The sequence below is a fragment of the Schistocerca americana genome, chromosome 2 (assembly GCF_021461395.2).
Source record: "Schistocerca americana isolate TAMUIC-IGC-003095 chromosome 2, iqSchAmer2.1, whole genome shotgun sequence".
Lineage (NCBI taxonomy): Eukaryota > Metazoa > Arthropoda > Insecta > Orthoptera > Acrididae > Schistocerca > Schistocerca americana.
The window spans coordinates 932,716,717-932,741,905 of record NC_060120.1 but is presented as its reverse complement, the minus strand read 5'-3'; the positions used below and the strand labels follow the sequence as shown (position 1 = coordinate 932,741,905).

Below are 25,189 nucleotides of genomic sequence, written 5' to 3'. Positions count from 1 at the left end.
TTACGTGTAGTAATGAACAGCTTATAGTCAAAATCGTCATGTCGGCGAGTCGCATATCGGTCATTGTTAGGTCGTGTCGGCCGTTCCATCTCAAAATTCGGTGCACATTGCCAATTTCTTTCATAATTTCCGAAATGCCCTGTGTTATTATTTTGCGGCTTTTCCGTGTTTCTAAGTCCCTCTTCCCGTGTTGGAGCGCGAGTGTCCTCTGAAATACGTAATTCTTGTATTACCTGTGTCAGCTGATCTTGTACTTCCCGGATTTCTCTTTGGTGTTGTGTATTAATTTGATTCTGATTTTGTTTGAATTTTCTTATTTGTTCATACTCTTCTGTGTCAGTGAAGGCTACGGGTCTTGTGTCATTCAGATCATCATCTACCTTTGTAGATAAGTTAATGACCTGATCCGAAAGTTCGGCTACTTTCTCCGATAGTGTACTTATTTCTTCAGTGTGTTTTTCTGAACCAAGTTTCAGAGTATCTACTGTGTCCTTAAAGTTTTCCTGAGTTTTTGCAAGTTGCGTAACCGAATCGGTAGATGCAACTGAGTCAAATTTAGCTTGCAAGGTCTCATGATTTTCATGAACAATAATTTGCAGTTCTTTTATGGCTGCTTCGTGATTCTGTAATGCATTTTCATGCCGCGAAAAAATAGGTTGAAAATGCTCACAAATTTGTGTTTTTACGTCATTACAGACTTTTTGACATTTCGATTCAATGTTATGTAACTCAGTAGTTAAATCTTCACGTGTTTGTTCAAGAGTTTGCTCCAATGAGTCTAACTTTTTAAGATTTTGTTCCACTGTGTCTAACTTTTGAAGCTTTTGCTGTGTTTGTCTCTGATTTTGTTCCACTGTGTCTAACTGTTGCTGTGTTTGTCTCTGATTTTGTTCCATTTGTTGCATTAATTGCAATAATAATGTATTAGTGTCTGGAATCTGTTTCTCTACGCTGTTCGGCAGTGCATTTGCACCGGCAACATTCACATTTTGACAAGCAGAAAATGTGTCTTGACTTATTTGAGAAAACGGTGAGGATCCAAAACCTGAATCTACAGTATTTGCGAGATTGTTTCCTGTCATTTCGGATTCCTGAGGCGAGCTGTTGCCGACCGATCGATCGATAATGCTTCCCTGTTCTCTACATGTTTCAATGTCTACACCATTATTTGACGCCCGCTCCATTTCCCTATGCACAGTTACCAAATTACTACTTTGAATATTTGTTAATTCATTACATGGTGGCGTTAACACACTGCTTTCGTCTTCACTGTCATTTCTCAGTTTACTTTGGAGCCTAGTATTACGTTTTTCACACGCCATTATTGTCAGAGTATTTCACACGATAACAAAGAAAAGCACAATTTGAAGATCAAAAATAAGAGAACACATTAACATAGCACTGAAAATAATATCTAGTTAATTACCAGCGCAGCTGCGAAATACTTGGTGCAAATCTACATGCATGCCACAACTGTTTTACAGTACAACAATGAAAGACTGCAACTACAAAGGAGATTCTCTCTACAATTACGCGCTAGCAATAAACAAAAGCTACACTAAATACACAAACTACAAGAAAAAAATCAGAAGATTCCAGTGAGGTATCCTAGGCTAAGGGTCGCCATATGAAACGTCCCATTTGAACAATTTATATACGACTGTGCTTAACCTGACACACAATATTTTGTTAGCGCAACGCAATCTGACTTTCAAAATTCCCTACTAAAGAATGGCCCTGACTAACATTAAACTATACCTTTCACAAATCACTTACCTCACAAAAATCTTCGCTGCTCAAGCTACTGCAATACAGCAAGCGCCACTACTGCCAGCTAAATAAAAGATTCAAACTACTGAAGGCACTAACTACTGATAGGGATAGTTAGCAAATGAAAGATATTAATAGAGAACAAACAATGTATTTACCTTAATATCATCACAAGTCATAATATATATATATCAGTTCATGACAAATTGCAAAACTTCGCCATCTCTCTCCCCACATCCATCACTGCTTGCGGCTCACCTCCAACTGCGCAACGCTACGCGCTGTTCACAGCCAGCTGCCTAACACTACAATGGCGAGTATTACAACAATGCAAAGCAGACACAGACTGCCCACAGCACAGCCAGTGATTGTCATACAGAGGTGGCGTTACCAATAAAAAACCTAAACAGCCTACTTACATAGAGAAAACATAAACAGCCTACTTACATAGCGAAAACATAAACAGCCTACTTACATAGAGAAAACATAAACAGCCTACTTACATAGAGAAAACATAAACAGCCTACTTACAACAGAAGTGCAACCCTTCCGCTAGTTGCTGCTCATTTCAATGCTGGCCATCAGCAAGTGTCAGCGTGCAAACTATTCAACGAAACATCATCGATAAGGGTCTTCGAAGTCGAAGGCCCACTCGTGGACCCTTGATGACTACACGACACAAAGCTTTACACCTCACCTGAGCCGGTCAACAATTGCACTGGACTGTTGACCACTGCAAACATGTTACCTGATCGGACGTGTCTCTTTTCAAATTGTATCGAGCGGATGGACGTGTACGGGTATGGAGACAACCTCATGAGTCTATGGACCCTGTATGTCAGCAGACGACTGTTGAATCCGGTGGGGGCTCTATAATCGTGTGGGGAGTGTGCAGGTGGAGTGATATGTGTCCCCTGATACGCCTAGATACTACTCTGAGAGGCGATACGTATGCAAGCATTCTGTCTCATCACCTGCATCCATTCAAATCCACTGTGCATTCCGACGGACTTGGGCAATTTCAGAAGGACAATGCGACACCCCACACGTCCAGAATTGCTACAGATTGTCTCCAGGAACACTCTTCTGAGTTTCAACATGAACATTATTGAGCATATCGGGGATACCTTTCAACGTGATGTTCAGAAGAAATCTCCACCCCGTCTGACTCTTACAGATGGACAGCCCTGCAGGATTCATGGTGTCAGTTTCCTCCAGCACAACTTCAGACATCAGTCGAGTCCAAGCCACGTCGCGTGCGTCACTTCTGCATGGTCGTGGGGGCCCTACACTGTATTAGGCAGGTGTACCAGTTTCTTTGGCTCTTCAGTGTATACGTCATAGTATAAAAATTGCATCCTATGTTCGTATATTTCTCCGAAAGGCAAGCTGATATCCCTCGAAATCGACTTCTGTCAGCTGATCCATTATTCTGTAAACAATTCGTGTTGGTGTTTTGCCTCCGTGATTTACTGAGTTGATAGTTCGGTAGCATTCACACCTCGCTTTGTAATTTGAATGATTACTTTCTTCTTTTAGTCTGAGGTATTATATCAGTCTCACTTATCTGTGACCTGGCTGGTTCTCCCAAGCAGCTCAGTAAGTCATAAGGAATATCGACTATCCTAGATGACATGCTGCGATTAAGGTCTTTCACTGGTCACATTTTCTTTTTTTGTTTGTATCTTCCCGTCTCCTTTCTATAAGTTTGTTTTGCTCTGTTCAGCCATTTATATATGCTTTCACCTTTCAGCCTTCCCTTCTCTGCAGTACTGAATTGTTCTTCAAATTGATACAGCTGCTTTTCATTTGTCCAGAGATCTCTTTACTTTTGCTGTAACGACATATATATGTTGTGCTTCTACAACTTTGCATTTCTTCTCTAGTTTTTCTACTTTGCTGTTGTACACTTCCTGACGTTTTTAAAGAGCCCTAATTTATTTACACAGGCCAGGAAAACTAAAGAACCTATTATTGTTCCTTGTGGAACGGCAGATACAATTGCGGTTTCACTTCCTCCGTTCCCATCGGTTAGTATATACTACGACCTTCGTGATAGGAATCTTGGTTCGTAATTTAGAGAATATTCCACTTTCCCGTACATGGATTACTAGTCGCTTCTGCAATACGGTGTCCGTATCATTTCATAAATCTAGTAGTACAGAATCGATCTGAACAAAACCAACAATTATTTTCCAACAAGACTAAAGTATCAATGAAAGGGTAAGAGCAAGTGCGTCATTCCTCATTAAAATATTAACCTTTTGCCGTGACCAGGATTCGAACCTGGGTTCTTGCGGCCACAACGCAATGTCCTAACCACTAGACTATCACGGCTGGTGAACTCAGCGTGGGTGTACTTCGCTCTTCTGTTAGTGGCCGCAGAGTTGCTGACGTAACTCGGTACCGCTAGACCGCCGATTCAGCTTTCTCCATCTTTCAGTAGTAAAGAAAACTTGGATCACAATTCCGACAGTGTTTGACTAAATCAGTTAAAAAGGGTTGGGAACTTTTGACAACTGATAATTGCGACAGTGATACTCCCTTGATACTGAGAACAACCCATTCCCAGGGCCTGACCGGCCTCATTTCCGAACTCCCAACGGTGAACTGTGCGAACTACATCTGATAAGAAGGCCGAAACTGATACGTTAATTCACTTACTTAAGTTCAGGCTCCAGTTACGAACTGTGCGAACTGCGTCTCATCTAAAGACCGAAACCGTTCCGTAATTTCAGTTCAGTCTCCAGTATCTGTGTCTATACACTTCTTTCCCACCTTAAGAACTAATTTTTCCGAACCGTTAATTAAGAACGAGTTCCTTTTTCGAGAGCTCATAAGATAAGAAAAAGAACGACATGGCAGATAAATGCTATTAGTGACATTGAGAATACTTTGACCTTTAATGCTTCCCACATCCTAGGTTCTCAAGTAAGGCCTGTGTTAACAACAAAGCGCTCAGCCCATTTTGACTGACAGTATACATTTTTTAAAATTTTTTTTAATTTTAGAAGGTAAGTCGTAGGAACGTGCACATTCGTTTGTTCCTAAAGGTTTTTCAGTTTCTTTAGGCACCAAAATTATAAAATTTTGCTTTCAAATTTACGAGTTTAAGAGTTTTTCTAAGTGTTGTTGTTTTCTGATACTTCAGAATTAAAATAAACTATGCAGTTCACTTAAACTATGTTGTTGAATTAGTCTGATAAGAAGAATTATCTCAAAGGGTGTGGTTCTGTGAAAAAAACTAGTTTGCCCATCTTTAGTTCTTCCCATTCACCATGAAAGTGGTATGTTCTCCTGTATTTAGCTGCACTCAGTTTTCAAACGATTACTAAGTGAGATCTATAACTAGGCGGGCAGATATTTTAGCTCTGATTGGTAACACCAGGCAGTGATCAGGAGACTTCACGCCGCAGTGGTTTGACGATGTTCGTTGTCAACTGCGTGGCATACTATTCGCCAGTGTTGACGGCATTGTCGCTGAACTGTGCAGTCATTGTGGTGCGTATTGTCGCGCTATTTTGTTTGCGATTGAGTCGAAAATCAGTGGTGAGCAGGTAAGTTGACGTTCCAGATCAAACAGCAAGTTCCGATAACACAAAGTATTTAAGTGATCATTACTTCCGTAGTGCAGATGGTTGTTTCTTGAAAGCTCGAAAACACAGGTTTGTGTTGCCTACTAGAGGCGAAGCGGCTTGTTCGTTGTTTTTGTCCCCCCCCCCCCCCCCCCGCACCCCCCACCCCTGGCCCCTACACCTCAAATCAAATCTCACGACGCAGCAAACCCTTAGCGCTCTCGCCGCTCACAACATACATATTTACAGTTCGCAAGTACTCATCTCACCATCCAGAAAGAAAGACTGTTGCTTGGCACGAGCGTTAAAGGTAGTGGAATGTACATGCAGACGAAAGAGGTGCAGACGGTGTTGTCATATTTACCGCCTACAAATACCGTGCGAAACACTCGTTGTCAACAAACTGGTGTTTTACAAAAACAGTTCGTTTAACCAGACTTTGGGCAAAGAAAGATCGACTGATTAAGCCACGCTGATTGACCGCTCGATCGCAATCGACTAGTTGAGCACCCTGCTGTAGGTGTTATATAAGAGCAAAATCGAAGAAGTAGTTGAGTTTCATAGCACCATACTCGCTTTCGTCTACATGTACGAGATGGCGAGTTGGTTTCTCTAATCCGCACAAAGTATGTACCAGGGTGGACTCATAATTCGTGCTAAATACTGTGCTTCGACTGTATTAGGTTTGCTTAGGAATTAAAAACATTATGGTGAAGTCAGACATTCTCATAGCAGCATTAAGGGTGGAATAGCGATGTGAGAAGTCACATAAAGAAAGAGCACTTCCCAGAGAAGAGCAATTAGAGGGAGGATGAGAATGGCCGAGGAAAATGCCTGCCTTTGTGTCTCAAGCCAATCATATTGCATAGTTCTCAAAACGATAAAATAACAATCCAAACAGACTGATCTATACAATAATTTCTCTGGTTGTTATAATGTAAATTTGTGAACATAAGGATGCACTATTTTTATGTGTTACTCTATAAAATAATTTAGTGCACTGGTGATATACTTTTTGTGAATATTTCAGCTCTGACATAGGTGTTCAGCAGACTGATACATGGAAACGAAAAAAAAAGACGGCTTGTCAGAGACAATATCTTTGCAAATCATGTTGTGAATACACGTACCATTAAGCTGAAGCCTAAACAGTGATATCTAAAAAGTTCTACGAAGACGTGGAAATTAGAAATGTCTATAAATTGTGATTCTAATACTATAGCTTCACGAAACTGTAGGCTGCTTGCAACAGTACCTGTATTGTGCTATCATACCCTCCACGTGGACGTTCGTAGACGACCCATACGTGTACAGCCGGTTGAAATCATTAGGGAATGTATAGTAAACAGAGAGACACTTTCAGATAATCAGTGGCTGATGCAAAGACTGACAGATGACCCTCAGCGTAAATAAATGCTATGCAATTCCTGTAAACAGACTGAAAGGATCTAAATCGTTTGACTACGTGATTGGTGATCAGTTACTTGAAGCCTGTCTAGTATCTAGAAGCAACCATCAGCGCAATTTGAGGTCGAACGGTCGGACAAATGTAGATGTAGAGATGGTAGATCATGATTTAATGAAAGAACCCGAAAGAAGTCAGATTCACGCGCGAAAGAAGTCGGCTGTTAAACAATCATCCACCGATTTTTTGATATTTTTCGACGGTCTGTGCCGCTTACCGTGTTACATTACCGGGAGCGCGCGCGCGCGCGCGTGTGTGTGTGTGTGTGTGTGTGTGTGTGTGTGTGTGTGTGTGTGTGTGAGTGAGTGAGAGAGAGAGAGAGAGAGAGAGGGAGGCAGGGAGGGAGAGAGAGAGAGTGAGAGAGGGAGAGAGGGGTAGAGAGAGAGAGAGAGAGAGAGAGAGGGAGAACAGACAGGCGTATTAAAGGAAGAGGGCCGCTTCATGACAGGTCAGTTTGGTCAGCTCATCCTCATAGAAACGGCCCATAAACTGCAGAATAAGACGCTGTGTGAGATGCATTGTGTGCCACATGTCTAGGCGGCTAAGTTCTCAAACTAAGTCAGGAAGCATATTATTTCCTTACACAATATAGCAAGATGGCATAATTAAACGAATTCTGGCTTATGCAAGGTCAGTGATATGTTATTCGCGTATTGTCCACGATTGTAACAGACAGGAAGAAAATGGCTGTGGTGCGCTACTTCCCCTCAGCTACCTTAACTCAGCACAGATGTAGACGTAGAACAGAAATGGGTGTTCCCGTTTGCGTGAAGCACTGACTGTACGATCAAAACAAGCAATTAAATGCTTTATTAGAAGCCACTTACCAATTTATTGGGACAGGGCAGAAAACACACAAAAATTAAGTGCTGTAGTAGCTTAAGCTAGGATTAAATTGAAGTATATAAAATGAGTTCAGTTTACAATCTAGAAAAGCCATTAACAGGTTCATTTAGTCATTTTCTAAAAGTCACGAAGACGCTCGTCCGATTCCAGTGGCAGACGGCACAAGCAGTGGTTTATTCTTAAAATTCCGTGTGCGTTCTTTGATAGTAGAGTAAAATTAATGATATTATAGCCCGGATGGAGGATTACCTACAACAGTTCTTCCCGCTCCATTCGTGATTGGAACAGAAAAAGGGGGAAGAGAATGCGGTACACGAAGTACCTTCACCTTACACGATGAGGTGGCTTGCGGAGTGTAGATGTAAATGTAGTTGTAGATGTAGAAACTATATGGAGTGCACGATCGATCAACAATACAACGATAGAGCTGCCGTGATTTCTTCTCAAAGCTTCCTTTGAAATTAAACAAATTTCCTAACATATGTGGAACGATCCCAAAAATAATTATTTATGAAAGTGAAGCCTGGGTTACAGCAGGATGCCCTAAAGTATAGAACCGCCTGAATTAATGAGGCTTTGAAGAAGAGTGAAGAATGTACAACGAAAGATCGTGAAAGAAATGAGGATTTAAAAAATGTTCAGCAATATATGACGTAAAAGAAGAAACAAAATAAGAGAAAAGCTGAGGAACATTTAAACCGTGTGCACGGAGAAAGACTCCCAGTAAATTCTCGCAATGTAGACAAATGTAGGGACCCATACAAGAGATAGGGTAGAGGAGAGTGTTGCACTTTGGAATACTTTCGCCTCTAGCCAGCCCAGTAACAAAAGCTTATTATATTTTATTATTCCATTTTGAATTGATAGCACACATTTCATGTGAGCTACAGGCTTCTTGAAATTACAAAAATTAATGTGGAAAACTAAGGTTTTCCCAGAAGCGAAAAATTGTTCCAAGGAACAACACGGTCATGCGTCTAGGAACAAATACGCTATTCAAATTTAAAAGTATTACAACCTAGAAAGCATTTGCAACGCTGTTTTTAATATTCCATCTGTTAAATTGTTACTCTGTAACATAGCAATAATGAATACGTGGAATCAGATTAAGAAGACGCACTGCCAAAAACGAATTAAAGTTAAAAGCATGAAGAAGAAACTATTGTCAACTAACTCAAATTTCCATTTTCAAGACAGTGAAAATCGTTAAGTCGTTAAAGAAACTCATTTCGTTCGTAAATTTCACTTGTTTCATGGTAGAAGGCCTCATCCATTTCATTGTACAAGTTAGTGCACGACTGACGATGTATGGCTTAACTACCGACACGATATGTAACTATGATTACTCGTATACAGAACTTATTCACCAAAACAGTATGTATGTGATCAAAGCAATATCCTCCAAATGGCTATAACATAGTTTACAGCGCTTAAAACAGTCGAACTTGTAATGTTTACAAACTCCGCATGTAACACAAATTCATCTCTTACAACAAAAACAGTAGAGAACACAAGTACCTTCGTATCGTGGTTTATGATGTGGATTTCTTCATGTGACTCCAAAATCAGTCGCCTGGTTGAAACAAAGACCAAGAAACGTTACGTGTTCCTGAAACGTTATGTGTTCCTAGTTCACTACCTTCCAGGTACAACACCCTCCCCTACTGTAACAGACAATTTGCTTATTATATGAAATGAAGGAGGAGACGATTCTTTTCAAAAGCAAGTCAATAAATTAGTAATATCAACTTCATAACAAAGAAGTAGAGTGTAATATAATTGAGAGAGTCCATGATCATTGTACTTAGAACCGCCACATCTCCATGACGAAAAAAAAAAAAAAAAAAAAAATCACCAACGAACATGTGGTGTAGACATAAAGATAGAAGATAAAATTGATCCATTTTTCTTTTATATGTCGAGTGTCAGGACTCCGACTGTTCCGATTTCTGATACACAGTAATACAGTATGAACCATAATACAGACCCATGCGAAACTGACTAATCGTAGGAATGAGTTCCAGTTTTCCTTATTAGCTGGTTCCTCTACACCGGAAGTATCTTGTCTGTAGGTAATGAGGACAATAGTTTTTCATGATACTTCTGAGTTGTGTACCTTAAATTAACTACAAGTGACGGCAAATGTGGTCCCAGTATCCCACATTTGTGTATAAGCAACTTCTTTCTCAAATAATAATTTTCCTTGAATGAAGTTCATTGGCACCTGCTGGTTCCTGTCTTAACAAGACTGTGCTCTATAAAAATATGGAAACATAGAAATATAGAAAAAAACATAGAGTATGCAAAAACGCACATACTGCATTCAAGCTAAAGACGGAAGATATTGGATGATTTACAGTTCTTTTCGAATCTTCATGAGTGAATCAGTAAAATGATTCTCGAGATTGCAGGAAATGTCAGAAAATGAAAATCCATTACATGTTTGCAAAAGGAACCTTCTATGCTAATTTTACGAAGTCAGACTTCAAAGAGAGACATATTTCATGTGACACATTTGATTGAAGAACAAATGCACTGAGAAGCAACAGTAGCATAATCAGTTATATGAAGCGACTACTGCAAGGAATTCGTGAATTCGTACCATCAAGAATTCGTTTAGTCCAGGTAATTCTTGCTTGTCTTTACCATTACTTCAAAATAAAGAGCCGTGTTGAAGTAAAGTATGCCATTTTTATGTCATCTATTCCAACGACATTCGCACTGCGAAATAACATTTGTTTAGATGTGTCATAAGCTATGTATGGTATTCCATCAAAATGATTTTTCATGTATCAGGTATTACTCGATAAAATCTAACACAAAATCTTACATCTGTACGTTCACATATTTTATACATGTGATCAACAGATCTTTCTAGCAGTATATTAGGTTTGCTGTTCATTTTCGAGTTTTCTATAACTATTCACAATAGTCAACCGATGTCCAAAATGTGCAATTCTCCTTGAATATAGTTCTATTGCTCAACATCGCTCCTTTTGTATCTGAGAAGGGAAACAAAGCGTTTGGTCGGTTCCCGTTATACCACTACTGGCTTTACCATGGAGGTTGCAGTTGAGCATCTGACACACCAGGCTCATCTTTATTTAGTAGAATTGTGTTGATAATAATTCGATGATCGACTTATATCATATTTGAAATATGTAAAAAATATCGCAGAGTGTGAATCACAGTTGTTTAATGTTGGTAACCTGAATGAGCAATTTTCAAGAGACGTTTTGACAACATTAGCAACTCTGTAAAAAGAAATACAAAAAAGAGCACTTTATTGCCGTGACCAGGATTCGAACCTGGGTTCTTGCGGCCACAACGCAATGTCCTAACCACTAGACTATCACGGCTACCGTCGCTGCTCTTGTAGAAACACTCCTCTAGAGGAAGAAAACAGTCCTTTCCGCTCCAGTTGGCAAACTAAGTCAGCCAGCAGGTAGGTGGCGTCTCGATCGCAGAGCTACAGACGAGCAGCAAGACGGAGGACGCAGACTCAGAACTCACGTCTCTGTATTGGTGATTGTCTAAACGTTAGCGGTAGTTAGTCGACAGTAAGAAATTCATCTTAATGTGAATAAATGTGGAATGGAGTCAGCTATAAATAAGTAGCTCCCAACCTATGTCATCCACACCCCACAATACAGCATTAACTTCTTCTCCTTCAGTCCCGTGCTGACCATCCCACTTTCAACACCTACCAAAAATTTCTGGAATTTCCCCACATCCTGAGCCATAATCATCTCATGAGTATCTGCCAATTTTGTGTACATCCCATTCTGTGCATTCCTTAAAGAAGAAAGCAGATAGACAGATAATGTTGACCCATAGATATTTAAACAACCAAAGGCAACACTGAAGCAGCAGAGAAACTATTATATCTATGTAAGATTATTAAAAAAAATGCAACGAAGTATAAATGAGCTACGAACATAATACCAGTCATTCCAACGTACTAAGTCATCTCCTTAGTGGTGTATACTATTCAACATTAGCACAAGGAATTTTTGTTGACATAACAATACGTTTTGTAAAATCCCTCAATGGGGAAGGACGCACAAAATATTTAAATAATTGTATAAAAATTGTGTAAAACAGTGTACATCACAATACATAAATAATATTGTGATATTGATTGTGTTAATATATATCAATGTGGTTCAAATGGCTCTGAGCACTATGGGACTTAACATCTGTGGTCATCAGTCCCCTAGAACTTAGAACTACTTAAACCTAACTAACCTAAGGACATCACACACATCCATGCCCGAGGCAGGATTCGAACCTGCGACCGTAGCAGTCACGCGGCTCCAGACTGAAGCGCCTAGAACCGCACGGCCAGACCAGCTGGCGTATCAATGTGGTGTCTCCTACACAGCACTATGCCATCCTTTAGTAAATTATCATTCAATTTACCTACTAGTATCTTTTCTTTCAATATATTCGTTAAACTAATACAGCTTTAGTTTAGTGTTACATGTAAATGGAAACTATGTACTTAATTTTTCTTATCTTAGTGAATCCACAGTGCTCTACCATGTTAATTATACATTATCATTTTGTCTAAAACTGAGAAGTCTTTTACACCGCAGTCGTGTTCAAAATACAATTTGATTGTTGCGAAGAAGAAAACAGCAACCAGCCTCTGCAAATAACGCTATTTATTCTTACAAACTGAGGCGGTACCGGTTTCAAACCGATAGTTTCACCTTTAGACTGCTGTTCACATTTACATTTCATACGTTTCAGTTTACATTAGTTGACGACTGTGGTCAAAGTTCCTTGAGCCGGCGGTTTACATTAGTTGTTTTCTGTTTTCCCCCATCTGGTGGAAGTTCCTTGGACCGGCGATTTAATACTATTTAGTGAATTACAATTTGCGCTCCAGACGGCTTGCTCGATAGAGAATGCCATTTACACATTTACTCACCTAAAAGTTCGATGATTACATAAAAAGTGCTACCATCTGATAATTTTGCGACATATGTCTAAAACATTTTTGTTTGTGATATTCTTGTGAAAAAAACTTAAACTATATGGAATTGAACTTATTATACGGAACTCGTTTGAATCATATTTAACGAAAGGAGTACAATCTGTGATAAATTAAGTAGTTTGAGAAGGAGAGAAAATCATACCGACTAAGGAAAAAAATAATTCCATGGGCTTTTATTTTCGGTCCTTTACCACTCCTTATACATGTAAACGATCAACTATGTATAAAACGGACTTGACACTCTTTCATACAACAGGTATTATAATTAACTCTGTTAGAGAGAAAGCAAGAGAAAACGATGTTGTTAGTAACATTTTCCAAAGAATTATTAAGTCACTATCGAAAAATGGACAGTTAGTTCCGATAAAACTATTTTAACACACAACAAGAAACGGAATTAGCGAAAGTGGGAGAAATTTTTGAATTTTTGGGTGTAAAATTTAATGAAAATATGAACTTGATGGAGCATACTATGCTTCTCAGACATCTAAGTTCAATGAATGTTGGTCTTCACATAAATGAAATCAATCATCACATTAACATAACAATTTATACTCTTTAATGTCTTTTGGGTTACTTTCTGGTGTAATTTATCGCTTCGAAAGCACGTATTTTTCGTGTGAAACCGGAAAGTGAGAATACCATGTATTCCATGTAACGGAATTTGTCACAGTGTCAAAAAACTTAATAGCAGTGTCCCTAGCTATAACTGCGTTGTTCATCGATATAGCTGCAGGTGGTTCAGAATGGTATTCAATGTAAAGCCACAAAATCAATGAAAATTGCGGAAAAAAAAGGTTTTTAAAAGCAATCAGTTCTAAACTGAGGGGTTTCTCTATCTGGAGTGGTCGTTCAGAAGTTTGGAGGGTTTGGATGGAAGGCAATGAAGGTAGTATTATCGATATACTGCATCAAACGGACAGGAAGTGCCTACTGTGTAGTTTAGATCAGATAGAGAGCACTCTTACAAATGGATGGAAGATACTGGATTGGGTAGTCCCACTGACCAGCCGTTATCTGCATCAGGTTCTAATCTTGGTCACGCAAGAAGATTGATATTTTAATGAGAAATTTGCGTCAATCAGTTCTTTTTTAATTAGCTTGGCCATAGATTAGTCGTTGGAATTACTTGTTCTCACGCACCATCACTAAATAGACACCTTCTGGTATAAGAAACATTTATCTCGCCGACGCTGTAACTTCATTCTTTTCTGTTCATCTTGAATGCACATTGACGTTGCCCTAGATACACTTGAACCCGTATTCTATAGTCAATCTTTGTCTAACTTTGACAGTTTTTATCCCACACACTTATCTCCTTACACTTCAGAATCTCTCCTTTCGGTAAATGAAGGTCCAAATTTTCTCCCCCCTCCCCCTTCCGATTTGATTCAATACCTTTCATCAGCCTCTGCTCTATCTTCTGTAGAAACATATTAAAAAAGCGCGTATCATCTTACATTCTGAATTGTTTATCAAAAACGTATCACTTCCGTGCAAGGCTACACTCCAGACTAATATCTTCAGAAGAGGCTTCCTCACATTTAAATTAACAAACTTTTCCTTCTCAGAACCGCTATTCTTGCTATTGCCAGTCTGCACTTTATCCTATTCTCTATTCTTTCGCTGTTCAATTTTGCTACCACTATATCAAAATTAATCTACAACGTTTAGTGTCTCATTTAATGCCCATTCTTCTTTCACTCATAATCACTTTTCAAGTCACTGCTATGCCACTCTTTTGCTGCCTTTCCTAGAATTACTACGTCATCGGCAAACCCCAGATTTTTATTTCTTCCCCCTGAAGTTTAATTCCCTTTCCATTCGTCCCTTGGTTTCCTTTACTCTTTGCTCAAATTACAAACTGAATACTGAACAACGGTGGGGGATAGGCAACAATGCTGTCTCACTCCTTTCTCAACTACTGCTTCCCTTGCATGTCCTATTCTTTTAACTACAGTCTGGTTTCTTCACAAGTTGTTGATAATCGATCACTTCCTGTGTTTTACTCCTGCTACATTCATAATTTTAAAGAGTGTGATGCAGATACCACTTCCAAAAACTTTCTTCAAATCTACAAATGCGTTAAACGTAGGTTTGCATTTCTTCAGTTTGTATTCAAACGTAGCTCCTAGAGTCAATAGTGCCTCTCGTGTTAGTACATTTCTCCGGAAACCAAACCAATGTCATCCGAAATAGGCTTCTATCAGTTGATACATTATTCTGTAAATCATTCGTGTTAGCATTTGGCAAGTATGACTTAGTAAACTGAGAGTTCGGTATTATCGACACCTATCAGCGCATGCTTTCACAATAATGTGAAATATTACATTCATCTTGTAGTCTGATGCAATTTCGCCAGTCTTATTTATCTTTATCGTGGCTAGCTCTCCGAAGGAGCTCAAAATTTCATAGGGAATATCGTCTGACCCAGATACCTTGTTTCGTCTAAGTCTTGCAATGGTCTGTCGCAATCTTCTCACACTATCATCTCTCCCATACTCTTTCCATTGTATCGTTTCCAAATTTATTTTCTCTGCCGTTATTATATTCTCTTCATCTTTCAGTCTTCCCCTTCTTTGCTTAGTACTGGCTTACCACCTAAGCTCTTAATATTGATATAGCTGCATTCCTTTTTTGCAGAGGTCTCTCAATTTTCCTGCAGGCGGCATCTGCACGTGCTCATATGTTCTTCTATAATTTTCCATTTCCTGTCTAGCCATAACCATCGGCCTTGTAGCAGTGGTTGCAACAGTTGCCGTAAGATCACTGAATTTTAGCCCTGTCGTGCTTGGTTAGGACTTTCACGGATCACCGCCCGGCTCTTATGAGCGCAGTGACACTTGTCGGCTGAGGATGACGTGGTAGTCGGTCGGTACTCCTGGCTTTCCGAGGCCTGTTCTGACAGAGTTTTCTCTAGCCATTCCCGCTTTGCTATTCTGCACTATCTGTCAAACTGTTTTTCAGAATTATAAGATAGCTACTGAGATTCTCTCCTAATACATTTACACAGATCAGAAACAGTAAAGGGTCACTGTTCCTTGTGGAATGACAGATGCAATTTCCGTTTCACGTGCTTCGTTCCCAGTAGTCAGTACATGCTGCGATGTTCGTGGCAGAAAGTCACAAATCCAGGTGAGTAATTTAGACGATATTCCAGTTGCTCACGTTTTCGTCAGTAGTCGCTTGTGAGAAAAGGTGTCAAAATCATTTTCGAAGTCTAGTACCATGGAATCGATTTGAACAAAATCAATAACTAATGTAATGTATCAATGAAGTAGTTAAGTGTAGCTGCGCCAATCTTCATTAAAATATTGACCTTTTGCCGTGACCAGGATTCGAACCTGGGTTCTTGCGGCCACAACGCAATGTCCTAACCACTAGACTATCACGGCTGGTGAATTCAACGTGGTTGTACTTTGCTCTTATGTTAGTGGTCGCAGAGTTGCTGACGTCACCCGGTTCCGCTAGAACGCCGACTCAGCTTTTTTCGTCCTTCGGTCGTAAAGAAAACTTGGTTTACAATTTAGACCGTGTTTAACTAACATTGTTAAAAACGATTAGGAACTTCTGACATCTGATAGCTGCAACAGTGATGCGTCTATACAAGTACAGTGAATGCAGCCTAACTTATCATTTGTGAGCCTATGCAGACAATGGTTCGCAAGAATAACGTTATGATCTGAAATGAGCATGAGCGAACTAGCCTTTAGATTGTATAACAGCAAACTGACAGAAGGATAGGGCTTTCGGGATATCATACTTGCTTTCATTTACATCCTGGAGCTGACGAGTTTTTTTTCTCTAATTCGTACAAGGTGTGTTCCTCGGTGGAACTCATAATACGTCTGAATACTCTGCTCCGACTCTTCTAGGCTTGCTTAAGGATTAGTGACATTCTGGCAACTGTAAGGGAGGAACAGCAATGTGCGAAATCATATCAAGAGGCCGCAGATATCACACAAGCGGTTTTAGAGGGAGAAAGAAAATGACCCAGAAAAAGATGTGCGTCTCTGGCTTAAACAAATGATGTTGCACACTACATGTAACTGACAAGACGCCAAGGTATAGCGTGAGTTGAGTGAGATCCTCCGCTCAGTGGCGGTAGCCTGAACACATGCTGTCAAGAGGGCGTTGGCAGCGTGTTGCTTGTTGGTATATCTCTGGTCTCTCTCCTGATAAGGCGCATTTGATCCAGCGCCTACTATCGATCATCGCGCTACATCGTTGCCGAGCAGTGTGCTGGCTACAGCTTAAGCCAGCACAAAGATAGTATTATATTAGATATATTTTATATTCTAAAGATCCATAACGAGGTGATCTTTAAGAATGTGGAACATGTCGTAAAAGGAAAAAATAATTACGAAAAAGAGAGATACATTCCCCTTCCACAGATTGTAGATGAAATCGTTTTTATTGTTGTTCAACAACCGAAATATCTTAGACATACTTGCAGAAAGCTGTTCTACCAATACAGAAAGCTTAAAAGAAGAGAAGTGCATTCCCACGAATGAGGATGAGTTTTCTGGCTTTTAAGGCGATCGTTGCGACTTAATGAACGCTTTCGTGATAGGTAAGCTGAAGTCGCTAATAAGATACTGCAACTGGGTTGTTAACGCAAAAAAGTGATTTGCTTAAGTTTTATTAAAGGTAATAATTTACATTGATTTCCATGGAATATGAATTTTCCTTGTTTTGGTATAGTCCCGACGTTTTTCTTAGGTGATGAGCCTTCTTCCTGGTTTTCGCGATCCGCTACACTTTTTGAAATTTCTTTTTTCCGCCACCCTGACCCTCTCTCCCATTACAGCCGCACATGACACTCGCCAGTTTCACCTTTCGTGCCACAAAGTACTCGGAAAGAATGCCGAGGAATCTCTGGTGAAAGTAAAAGGAAGAAACAACCTTTGAACTACTTCATTTATGTACCTTAGAATGTATATGACCGAAATGAAATAGTAAGTCAAGGTAAAACAGGTATCTGTTAGCCATTTCCTCTGTCGAGTCTTCATCCGCTCACCAAAACTCGGAAAGGAAATGAATAAAACTTTTGAACAAACATTCATTTAAAAAATATTTCCTAAATTTAAAGCATTTTCCACTTTATGTGACGTATGTCCTATAATCCAACCGTTTTGTCTTTCATCATTTTAAACGAAATTAATCTCTTTAATAATCCATTTTTCCTTGCTGAAGTGAATTACGACGTATTACCAACTGAACAGAATATTATGAAAAAACAGTGGAAGGTAAATAATAATATAAAGCCCCTAACTTTATATGATAACTCACATAACGCAGGGCAGAGAAACTTTTGGAACCCAATCTTATATTGATATTGTTTCTGTTACTTAATACGCTCTTCTGTAACCACCATTTAGTTTTGCTAAGAAATTCGTCACTGAAGTAGAAGGAAATGGCTGCCATAAAATTCCTTAGGATTCTTCTAATTTGTACTTTATCAATAACTGACATTTTATGGTTACTGGCACGCTGTCGGAAATATCTATTCCTGAATTATGTACACCACTGTATGTGATTTCAAATTTTAATATAGATTACTCTTGTTCTTGGTGTTGTATCCGAGAACTGAGGCGTTGATTTCAAAGAAAGACATAGTTCATGTGATATATTTAATTGAAGAATAAATTACTGAGAAGCAGCAGTAGTATATCCAGTTATCTGAAGAGACTACTGCAAGGAATTCATTAATTGGTATCATGAATAATTTGTTTGGACCCGGTAATTCTTGCATGTCTTTACCAGTTTCGTCGAAGTAAGGCACCGTATGGAAGTAACATATGATATTTCTTATGTCTTCTATATCCAATTACATTCGCACTGCGAAGAAACATTTTTTAGATGTGTCGTAAGTTGTGTACGGTGTCACGTCCAAATGATTTTTCATGTGTCAGGTATTATTTGATAAAAACAAACACATTCAAAATCTTATATATGTACGTCCGCAGTTTTTATACGTTTGATGAACAGATCTATCTAGTAGTTTATTAGATTTCTTTTTATGTTTGTGTCATCTGTAACTATTCACAATACTCCAATAATATCCATAATATGCAATTTTTGTTGAATATAGTTCTATTGCTAGTCATCGCTCCTTCTGTATCGGAAAAGGGAAACAAAGCATTTGGGTGGTTCCTCCTATTCCATTACTGCCTTTACCAAGCAACTGTGAATCGCAAATGTTTAATGTTGGTAGCCCTGATGAGCAATTTCCAGTTGACTACATTAGTAACTCTGTAAAAAGAAATACAAAATAGAGCACTATATTGCCGTGACCAGGATTCGAACCTGGGTTCTTGCGGCCACAACGCAATGTCCTAACCACTAGACTATCACGGCTGCCGTCGCTCGTCTGGAAAAGCTCCTCTGGAAGCATAAAAGGGTCCTTTCCGCTCCAGTCGGCAAACTAACGCCGCCAGCAGGTAGGTGGCGTCTCGATCGCAGGTCAACAGGCGGGAGCAATAAGACGGAGAACGCACACTGAGATCTCACGTCTTTGTGTTGGTGCTAGTGTTGAATTGTATATACCACTAAGGAGCTGACTTAGTAGGTTAGAATGACTTGAATTATCCTCGTAGCTACATTAATACTTCGTGGCTTTTTTTTGTTTGCGTATTCTTACATAGATATAATAATTTATTTGCTGCTTCAGTGTTGCTTCTGGTTCTTTCAATATTTGTGGATAAACATCATCAGTGTATCTTCTTCCTTCTTCAAGGAGCAAGAAATTCATCTTAATGTCAATAAATGTGGAATGGAGTCAGCTACAAATAAATAGCTCCCAGACTATGTTATTCACATTCTACAATACAGCATTAACTTCCTCTCCTTCAGACCCAGGCTTACCATCCCGCTTTCGACACCTATTATAAATTGAAGGAGTTTCTCCCGATCCTCAACACTAATCATTTCATTAATATATGTCAATTCTGTGCACATCCCATTTTGTGCATTCCTTGAAGAAGCCAGAAGATACACTGAAAATGTTGATTAACAACTATTTAAAGATCCAAAAGCAACACTGAAGCAACAGAGATACTATTATATCTATGTAAGAATATGCAAAAAAAAAAAAAAAAAAAAATGCCACGAAGTATTAATGTAGATACGATGATAATACCAGTCATTCTAACTTAGTAAGTCATCTTCTTACTTGTGCATGTAATTCAACATTAGCACAAGGAATTGTTCCTGACATAACAATACGCTATGTTAAACTCCTCAATGGGGCAGGACGCACAAAAGATTTAAATAGTCGTATACAAATTGACTAACAGTATAGATCAGAGTTTATTTATTTTATATAGTCGGTTCCAGACAGTATAGGTCATCCTCAGGCCTAGTTATCTGAACACTCATCGCAGCTACTGTTGCGCGGTGTCAAGGAAAATCAATAATATTGTGACGTTCATTATGTTACCCACACAATTGGAAAACACAAATCACTGTAGTGTGTCCTAGACAGTACTATTCCGTCTTTTAGTAAATTATCATCCAATTACCTTCCTATTATCTTTTTTTTCAAAATATTCGTCAAACAAATACAATGTAAGTCTAGTGTTACATGTAAGTGGAAAGGAAGTAGTACTTAATTTTGTTATCTTACTGAATCCACAGCCACGGTGCTCCACCATGTTAATCACACATTGTTATTTTGTCGAAAACTGAGAATGTAGAATGTAGCTGTATTCAAAATACAAGTTGATTCTTGCGAAGAAGGGAACATCAACCACACACTGTAAATAACGCTGCTTATTCTCACAAATATACGCGTTACCGGTTTCAAACCGTCAGTTTCATCTTTAGACTGCTGTTCACAATTAGATTACATACGTTTTAGTTTACATTAGCCGTTGGCTGTTTTCCCCTCTTGTGGCGAAAGTTCCTTGGGCCGGCGGTTTACTACGATTTAGTGAATTACAATTTGCGTTGCAGACGATTTGCTCGACAGAGAATGCCATTTACACGTTTACTCACCAAAAATTACGAGGATTACATTAAAAGAACCACCAGCTGGTAATTTTTCAATATATATGTAAAGCATTTTTCTGTGTAATTCCACATAGTTTAAGTTTTTTTCACAAGGGTATCAAACATATTATACACAACTGGTTTGAATCTCATGTAGCGAAAGGAATACAATCTGTGATAAATAGTTTAGAAGGAGAGAAAAATATACCGACTAAGGGAAAAAATAATTCCAAGGGCTTTCATTTTCGGTCCATGCCTACTTCTTATACATGTAAACGACCTCCTATGTGTAAAACGGACCTGACACTCTTTCATACGACATATGTTGTAATTAACTCTTTTAGAGAGAAAGCAAGAGGAAACGATATTGTTAATAGCATTTTTTAAAGAATTATTAACTGATTGTCGGAAAATGGACACTTAGTTTCGAAAAATCAACTTTAACACACCACAAGAAACGGAATTACCGAAAGTGGAAGAATGTTTGGAGTTCTTGTATGTAAGAATTGATGAAAATATGAACTTGATGCAACATACTAATCTCCTCAGATATCTAAGTTCAATAAACTTTGCTCTTCACATAACAGCCTATTTCAAAAGCAATCAACATATATTTTATAAACTTCTACTCTTTAATGTCTTTTGGGTTCTTTTACGGTGTAATCATCACTTAGAGAGTACATATTTTTCGTATGAAACCGAAAAGTGAGAATACCATGTATATATACGCTAACAGAATTTGTCACAATTTGAAAAAACTTAATAGTGGTATCCCTAGCTATACCTTCGTTGTTCATCACTATGCCTGCCGCAAAGTTATTCAATGTGCAGCCACAAAATCGTTGAAAACTGCGAAAAAAGATAAAGATTTTGAGAGCAGTCAGTTCTTTGGAAGAGGTTCTCTCTATCTAGAAGAGCCATTAAGAAGCTTAGAGGGTTTGGATGGAAGGCTATGAAGTTAGTATTACCGATATCTGCAGCAGATGGACAATAAGTACCCACTGTGCAGTGTAGATCAGAAAGAGAGCACTCCTAAGGATGGATGGAAGATACTGGCTCTGCTAAGCCCACCTAATACCTGTTATCTGCATCTGTTCAAATGGTGGTCTAGGCAGACGATTGATATTTTAATGAGAACATTGCCTTAATCAGTTCCCTTTGTTAATTAACTTGTCCATAGAATAGTTTTTGGAATTACTTAAGCAGCAACACTGACGAGACACCTATAGATGTAAGAAACATTTATCTTGCCGGCACTGTAACTTCTTTCTTTTCCGTTCATCTTCAGCGCACAACTATATTACCCTACATTCTCTTGAACCTGTATTCTATAATCAATCTTTGTACAACGACGACAATTTTTATCCAACAGACTTCTCTCCATCACACTGATGCCTCAGGATCCCTTCTTTCGGTAAAGTGAAGCACAAATTTTCTTCCCCCGCTCCCCTTTCGATTTGTTTCAACACTTCATTAGCCTCTGCTCTACCTCCTTTAGAAACACAGTTAAAATGCTCGCATCATCTTACTTTCTGAATTGTTTTTCATTTACATGTCACTTCCGTGCAAGGCTACACTCCACACAAATATCTTCAGAGAAGGCTTCCTTAAATTTAAATTAACAAACTTTTCCTTGTCAGAACTGCTATTCTTGCTATTGTCAGTCTGCAGTTTATCCTATCCTCTATTCTTCCCTGTCAGCATTTATTTTGCCGCCTGACCTAGAACTACTATGTCGTCGGCAAACCTCAAAGTTTTTATTTCTTCCCCCTAAAATTTAATTCCCTTTCCAGACCTCTCTTGGTTTCCTTTACTGCTTGCTCAAAGTACAGACTGAACACTGAGCAACACTGAGGATAGGCAACAACGTTATCTCACTTCATTCTCAACTAATGCCTCTCTTGTATGTCCTCCTATTCTTTTAACTGCAGTCTGTTCTCTGCACAAGTTGTTGATAATCGTTCGCTTCCTGCTACCTTCCGAATGTCGAAGAGTGCGATGCAGATAACACTTTCAAAAACTTTCTTTGAATCTACGAATGTGTTAAATGTAAGTTTGCATTTTTTCAGTTTATATTCAAACGTAACTCATACGATCAACAGTGCCACTTGTGTTCGTACATTTCTCCGGAAACCAAACTAATGTCATCCAAAATAGGCTTCTTAAGTTGATCCATTATTCTATAAAGAATTCGTGTTAGTATTTTGCAAATTTGACTTTCTAAACTGGTAGTTCAGTAATATCGACACCTATCAGCGCATGCTTTCTTTGTAATAGCAAGTATTACATTCGTCTTGTAGTCTGAGCTAATTTCACCTATCTCATTTATCTCCCAAGGAGCTCAACATTTCATAGTGAATATCGTCTGTCGCAGATACTTTATTTTCCTCTAAGGTCTTGCAAAGGTCTGTCACAATCTTCTTATAGTATCATCTCTTCCACATTCTTTTTCATTACATCGTTCTCAAGTTTATTTTCTCTTCATAGCCGTTTATATATCTTCTTCATCTCTCAGTCTTCCCCTTTTTTGTTTAGTACCGGCTTGCCAGTTGAGCTCTTAATAGAGATGCAGTTGCTTTCCTTTTCTGCAGAGGTCTCTTAATTTTCCTGTATTTATCATCCATGTAGTCATACGAACTGCTACAATTTTGCAATTCCTCTAGCCATTACCATCGTCCTTGTTTCAGTGGTTATACCAGCTGTCGTCAGTTCGCCGAAGTTAAGTGCTGTCGGGCTTGATTAGGACTCAGATGGACCATCCTTTGGGTCTGTCGAGCGCTCTTGGCAACTGGAGTTTACCAGCCTTTGTGAGAGCAATTGGGAAGCTACCTGACTGAGAAGTAACGGCTCTGATCACAAAAACTGACAACGGCCGATAGAGTGATGTACTGACCGCATGCCCCTCCATATCCACATCGAGTGACGCCTGTCGGTTGAGGGGCCAGTTCGGATGGAGAGTTTTCTCTAGCCATTACTGTTTTGCTTTTTTGCACTTTCTGTCAATCTCATTTTTCAACAATATCAAAAAGCTACTAAACTCATTTATACAGATCAGGAACAGTAAAGAGCCTGTCACTGTTCCTTGTGGAACGACAGATGCAATTTCGGTTTCCCTGGCTCTGTTCTCACCGGTCAGAACATGCTGCGATCTTCCTGACAAAGTCACGAATCCTGGTGCGTAATTTACATGATGTTCCAGTTGCTCGCATTTTCATTGGTAGTCTCTCGTGATAAACGGTGTCAAAATCGTTTTCGAAGTCTAGTAACATCTAACTGACTTGAACAAAGCCAATAATTATTTGCTAACAAAAGTAATGTATCAATTCTTCATTAAAATATTAACCTTTTGCCGTGACCAGGATTCGAACCTGGGTTCTTGCGGCCACAACGCAATGTCCTAACCACTAGACTATCACGGCTGGTGGATTCAGCGTGGGTGTACTTCGCTGTTCTCTTAGCGGCCGCAGAGTTGCTGATGTCACTCGGTTCCGCTAGAACGCCGACTCAGCTTTTTCCATCCTTTGGTAGTAAGGAAAACTTGGTTCACAATTTAGACAGTGTTTAACTAACTTCCTCAAAAACGATTAGGCACTTTTGACATCTGATAGCTGCAACATTGATGTATCTATAGAAGTACAGCGAAGACAGCCTAACGCATCATTTGTGAGCCTATACAGCCTGTGGTTCACAAGAATGACGTTCTGATTTGAAACTAGCCTTTAGATGTTACAACAGCAAAATTGAAGGATCGGGGTTTCAGAATACCATACTCGCTTTCATCTGCGTCCGGGAGCAGACGAGTTAGTTTCTCTATTTCGTACAAGGTGTGCTCCACGGTAGAACTCATAATACTTGCTGAGTACTGTGCTCCGACTCTACTATGCTTGCTTAGGGAATAGCGACATTCTGTCGAAGTGAGGTATAGTCCTGGCAGCATTGAGCGAGGACTAGTAATTTTCGAAGTCCTACTAAGAGACTGCAGTTATCAGACAAGCGGTATTAGAGGGAGAAAGGGAATGACCCAGGAAAATATCTGCGTCTATGTCTTAAGCGAATAATATTGCACCTCCGGATTTAAGGTCTTAGCAGTTGCAATAGTTGCTACGAGCTTTTCGAAATCTGGGAGTCGGGTGACCGCTTTCTTGTGTGTGGATCATAACTCCGGGGTAGTGTTCAAATTTAAAAGTGCTTCATATTTATGAAGTCGTGTGTTGGTGACCTACAGTGATCGATGAGATAAACAGTATTGGATTAGATATGCTTTATATTCTAAAGATCCGTAATGAAGTGATCTTGAAGAACGTAGAGCATGTCGTAAACGAAAAACAGTTATTACAAAACTAAAAAAAAAGGGGACACGTATCCTTACCATCGTAGATGAAATCCATCTCATAGTTGTTTAGTAACTGAAGTATGAGGATCGTCCAGAGAGTAATGCACTGCATTTTTTTCTTTAACAATTCTTTATTGAACGTGATGTGAATTACACACACGAAAGAATGGTGTTTTATACGCACACCGTACTTTTCCACATAATCT

General features: G+C 39.1%; 5 non-coding genes across 5 annotated transcripts; all 5 read right to left on the bottom strand.

The window, feature by feature from the left end:
- Positions 1–4,035: 4,035 nt before the first annotated feature.
- On the bottom strand, positions 4,036–4,107 carry Trnah-gug. Its single transcript has one exon. It is a non-coding gene; the product is annotated as a tRNA-His (tRNA).
- A 6,836-nt stretch (positions 4,108–10,943) lies between these two features.
- Positions 10,944–11,015, bottom strand: Trnah-gug. Its single transcript has one exon. It is a non-coding gene; the product is annotated as a tRNA-His (tRNA).
- Positions 11,016–15,981: 4,966 nt separating this feature from the next.
- Positions 15,982–16,053, bottom strand: Trnah-gug. Its single transcript has one exon. It is a non-coding gene; the product is annotated as a tRNA-His (tRNA).
- A 2,893-nt stretch (positions 16,054–18,946) lies between these two features.
- Trnah-gug lies at positions 18,947–19,018 on the bottom strand. Its single transcript has one exon. It is a non-coding gene; the product is annotated as a tRNA-His (tRNA).
- A 4,979-nt stretch (positions 19,019–23,997) lies between these two features.
- On the bottom strand, positions 23,998–24,069 carry Trnah-gug. The gene has a single exon. It is a non-coding gene; the product is annotated as a tRNA-His (tRNA).
- Positions 24,070–25,189: the final 1,120 nt, after the last annotated feature.